Here is a 6000-nt window from a genome sequence, read left to right as displayed (position 1 = left end):
TATCTAATTTATTGAATCGTTTTTGAGGTGCACATTCTTTACTAATAATAGCATTCAGCAAAGCATTGTTTTAACTAAAAACAAAAAAATTCTGCTGGTATTCAAAAATAATGTTTAATAAATGTTGTTAGCCTTTTTCCGTGAATATCTGAAGAAATATACATACTACTTTAAATGTTGGCTTTCTAAAAGTAATTAATTGTTTTATAATCTTCTTCAACATATTGTGCAGACAGATTCTTACTTGCTACACATTCACAAAAATCATTAGTTTTATCCGATTTAGAATATTTAAATTCAAGTACTGTTGTTACAATTCTTAAGTATTTTTCATAATGTTAAGCATGTGGCTTCTAGATTGGTTTGTATGGTCGGTTGGCGTGCTCTCTGGTGACGTAGCCAGGGCACACTTTCCGGTATCATCTGCTAACCTAGCAAGTGAAAACAACACACATTATTCGGACGTTAGATGTTACGTTTTGGTGCGTACAGGTTTTTTTTATCAATGATTATACATAATTTTAATATTGATGAGCTCCTTTCACTGTCATCAAGCGGTATCCGGGGATGTGCACATTTTGTTATACATCAATCTAGAGATAGCATAAATAGACTAAACTCTTACAGAATTTTTTTGATATTTGTAGATATATAAGAATTAAGTAGTGTTACTTCTTGATTCAGTAATAACATAATAGTAAATATACATGTGTTTTGACTTTTTCAGAAGAATTCCAAAAATGGTTTGTGAAATTTTCAGATATAAATATGTAGCAGTAACCGTTTTAATCAATCTTATTTGTTTAAATAACAAACATCTAGGACATGGTAGAATCTATCCAACAACTTCTGAATTTGAATATACTGTTGAAGATTCTAGTGAACTAAAGAAAGATTTAAGGACAGATTCAGAATTTGAAAAGTCAATGCAAAGACGAGAAGGGATTTATAAAGATGGGTTTACAGTAGAATCATTAGCGAGTTTAGTGTATGACTTTATGAATATTTCATACCATATTGCAGTTCACAAGTGGAAAAATGGGATACCGGTTGAAAATAAAACAGAAGAAGCAAACATTTTAGAAGCAGTTGAAAAACAAGCTAAACATTTAGAAGGCTCAGTAGAAAAAATTAGGATGGTATATAAAGATATAATAGAGTCAATGAAGATTATACAATATGCTTTAATATCTGACTGGAATGCTAAAATATATGCTAACAGAATGACGGTTTCAAAAAAAAGTAAAAATATTACAAAAATTGAAAAAGATTTAGTAAGATTACAAGATTATACTGTTATTTCCATAGATATGTTATCTGATCTTATGAAAGAGCAGTACTGTGTAGAAATAGTGGAGCGTATTATTGAAAAAGCACGTGACCATTATTTTGACAAAATCATACAATTGTATAGTTTAGAACGAAGCATGGGTAGCATATGTAATAAATATTATGAAAACCCTAGGGAAAATATTACAGTTATTGCACCTACACCCCCTCCAGAAGTAATAAGGTATTTTAAGTCTAAAAAGTCATGAATTATCATTTTTGTTGTTTATTATATTAATCAATAATTATCATAGCATATGATGATTTTCATTCCTCTTTATTTCATACAAATACTATGAAACTGCAATAAAAAAACTCTTATATAATCTCTTAATTCAGGCAATGGATTTTCAAGCGATCTATAATTATGCTTTATTTCATACACTCACAGGTACTGTAATAAAATAAAACTATAATCAATAATAGTATTGCTGACCTGTGAGGTGAGTGGTAATAATACCGTCTTTTATCCAACAATTTTTTAATTCAAATTCAATTATATGTAAAGGTTTTATATGCTTAAAAAAAATCATCTCTCATTTAAAAAAGAGTGCATTAACTGAGCCTGTAGTTACTGGTATGAATAAGTAAAATAAATTAATCAATGTACGTAATGAATTTTTTTCCAAAGATATACAAGGTGTGTGAGAAAAGTAATGAGACTGACTTTTTACTTACCAGCGTTTTTATTTTTTTCAAACAACAATATTATCCACTTCAAAGTAGTTCCCTTGTGCAGCTATACACCGGCGGAGTCGTTGTTCCTACTCTTGGTAGCAGCACTGGAAGGCTTCATCTGGGTAGGGCTTTTAACTGGTCGGTCACAGTCTTTTGAATGCTCTCCAGAGTTCCAAAATGACATCCTTTTAGACATGTTTCAATTTCAGAAAAAGGAAAAAGTCACAAGGACTCAACTCAAGTGAATAAGGGGGTTGAGGAACCGTAGGAATGCGTTTTGAGGTCAAAACTACCCTGATGGAAATGGCCGTGTGATACGGGGCATTGTAATGATGAAGCATCCACTTGTATGCAATGTCTGGTCTCACGCGAATCACTCTTTTCCTGAGCCTTTCAAGGACACCTTTGTAAAAAAACTTGGTTGACAGTTTGTCCTGGATGAACAAATTCTTTATGCACGATACCCCTACTGTGAAAAAAGCAAATCAGCATGGTTCTGATCTTTGATTTGCTCATTCGATATTTTTTTCGGTCGAGGAGATGATGGAGTGTACCACTCTTCGCTTTGTTTCAGGATCGTACTCAAATATCCACGATTCCTCATCTGTAATCACACGATTGAAGAATTCTTGGTCATTGTCAATCCTCTCAAGAAGATCAACGCACACGTTTCTTCGATTGTCCTTCTGTTCCGTTGTGAGGTTTTTCGGCACCGATTTTGCATGCCCAAATCGTCTGTCAAAATTTGATATACGGTGAAACTGTTTAAATTTAACTGTTCACTCATCATCCTTATTGTTATAAGGACGGTCTGATCTCACAAGAACCCTCACACGCTCAATGTTTTCGTCAGATTTTGAATTTGAAGCTAGGTCTCTCTGAGCAAGGTTGATCTTCAACGTGTTCTCGGCCTTCCAAAAATAATTTATGCTAGAGAAAACTTGTGCTCTTGATAAGCAATGTTCCCCATAGGCCTGTTTCAACTTTTCAAAGGTCACACTCGCGGATTCCCCAAGTTTAACACAAAAAAAGATTGCACAACGTTGCTCTAAATTCCGATGACCCATTTTCGTAACACACAACTTCACTGATGGCGCTATCAAAAATAATGTGCTGGCTGAACGGAGTTGAAACTCGTACTGAGCATGTGGAAGGGATGAACAAACCGGTCTAGCACAGACCGTTAGACACAGCGTTGCCAGATCGCTCGCACTGTTACCAATCTCATTACTTTTCTCACACACCTTGTATTACTGTTCATTTTTAATAATGTTGCTAACCAATTACAACTTCATATGCATAAAAAATTATAACTGTTTCTTAATTAAATTGTGAAGCAAGAATCGATTTGTAAGTGATATAAACATTTCATTGAGTTTATCTCATTAATATTTCAATTAAATCTTACTTTTCTGAATTTCATAAACTTCTTATAGAGTAAGGTATGAGATTGTATACACTACAGACAATTCCATATTGCATTTATCATAAAATAACAGTCATGTAAGTTGTTGTATTTAATTTTTTATTGTTTTGTCTAACATTACTTATTAAAGCATAGATGCCATATGCTACTTTATCATGTAAGACATTTTTACGCAGTGAAAAATATTTTTCAGTAGTAATCCATAGAAATTTTCAGGTAAAATGTTTATTTAGTGTATCGCTTGTATTAAGTGCGTATATGTATAAGTTTATGTGTTAGTATTGTACTTAGTAATTGTTTTTCAAGTATAATAATTTATTTTGTAAACTTGTCTTTTCTTTATTTAACCCTCTATATGTGCTGTGAACTATGAGTTAACTCAGTATGTTGTTTCATTATCTTTGGATATCCTACAGTGGGATCTGGCTATATAGGATGTATAGATCAGTAGAATATTTTCATATGCCAATCAATTATAGGAACAGGAAAGAACTTTCCTTAGGGAAATCTGAGGTTACTTTAGACAGCTGTATACTATCCACAAGAAAAATTACAACTTATTTTAAGCAACATATTTCTACACAAAATCATTTTTTCAGTAAACTGTTGCTCTCATCCCAGATAAAGATATCCAAGTCTCCTGAGGTATTGAAGTTGGAATGGATTCCTACAGGAAGAAGAGGGAGGGTCTGAGGTACTGTTTTATGTGAGTTTTTTGTTACACTTCACAGTCCTTTTATGGCTAAATCCTCCCTTTGTCACTTTCCAGCCTTTTTTTTCATCATTTCTTGCTTATATATTTTCTGTGAGTTTTTCCTTCTTAAACATTAGATTCAAGTTAAAATGTGATTTTCTAACTTCATACTAGGGATTTATGTATCCTCCAAAATATTCCGTATGTGCCCACCCAACTATTGTGATATCAAGTTATTTTTAAAGATTTCTGTTAATTCTGACTATCCAAATATACTTTAACTCTTCATTAGAGACATAATTCAATTTTTCAGACGTAATTTGATATTTGTGTGCTTTTCTATATTTGAAGGTTGATTATTAATTTTACACGCATTAAAAGTAAATTTTTATTTTTACATACCATCTTACAGTTCTCATTAGTAAAAAGGCATTCTGTATTTAAATAATTTGTCATTCGTTTAAAATTTTTCACTTTCTTTTATTTCTTTAAAATTATCACATTTCATGTTACACTTCATTCATCATATCCTGGTAGTAATAACAGTAAACATCCTTAATTTTAATGTTTGACTTGACAATTAAATGAAGAGTATGGAAAAGTGACTTGAATGGGCTTGAATGAATTTTTAAGCATTTTTTTTCTTTTATGTCAGTAAGTGCAAAATTATTTTGTTCTTTTTTGAATATAAAGTGTTTCTTTTTGAAATATTTTGAATTCTACTATTTATAAAAGAAAACAAAATCAAATTAAAATTTACTTGTTCAGTCATTTTCTTGCATCTTACTTTCTATCTGTCATTTAGCCATCCTTCAATACCTTTCCTCTTTTCTAGTTACATTTCCTTCTAAGTAGCTTAATTTTGGGGCACAGTTTTGAATTTTTTTCTTAATCTCCTTCAGTTCTATATAATCTCTCACTCTGTAGATACTGATTTCTCTAGTTGATGTCTGCACAATCATTTTTCTTTTCCCAGTGAATCTTTTAAGCTGTTACTTTCCTTCAATACAGCCTATTTATAAGTGACAGCTTCTTATTATTTATCAAAGTAATGTTAAATTCTTCAACATATAAGTTCTCAGAAGTAGAAGTTCAGCAACACTATCCTTTTTCTGAGTAGAGCAAGTCAACTAAATAACTTAAGAGCAGTAAATCATTAAGTCCTCTAAGCTATTTCTCAGATTCTTATTAATTTTTTGCTTGAAATTTATTAATCCTTTCCAAATTTTTTTATCCTTTTTGACACTGCCTAGGCGCCCAAGTTCCTAGGCATACATGGGGTTCCTCCACCTCTAAAAAAAAAATAATAAAAAATGTTTTAAAAAATGAATGCTTAAATATGTCTTAAATAAATGGTTAAAAATAATTCAACAAAATTTAATTAAATAAAGATTAAAATAAATATGGTCCGCATATACAATTACAACAATACTCTCACTGTGTAAGTTATTTTCCAATTCAAGAATATAAATAAAAACTAAAATGTTGCTAAGACTGAAGACTAATGGCATGTTTAGTTCAATATAACATGTGTACAAGATGTTTTAATTAGAATATTTCTGTCATAATTTAATCTTCACTACCTCCATCTTAAACCTCAATTTACTAAAAAAAATTCACAAGAGCTATTTTTAATCTACTGAAAACATGAGATCTATTTACATTATAGAGTATTAAACAAATGTATATATAATTAACTTTTGCTTCCTACTCTTTTTTATTTTACAGTTTCATTTACATTGCTTAGTTGAGTCCTGGAGCACAAAAACTGGCAAAAGTCAGGCGACAAAAATCAAGAGTGAAAACGATATTGATTGTATTCTTCGACTCAAAGGGGCTGATTCATCATGAATTTGCCCCATCTGGTCAAACT

This window comes from Lycorma delicatula, chromosome 7 (genome assembly GCF_047948215.1).
Source record: "Lycorma delicatula isolate Av1 chromosome 7, ASM4794821v1, whole genome shotgun sequence".
NCBI classification, from domain to species: Eukaryota; Metazoa; Arthropoda; class Insecta; order Hemiptera; family Fulgoridae; genus Lycorma; species Lycorma delicatula.
The sequence above is the reverse complement of the archived record's forward strand: the minus strand, read 5'-3'. Positions refer to the sequence as shown.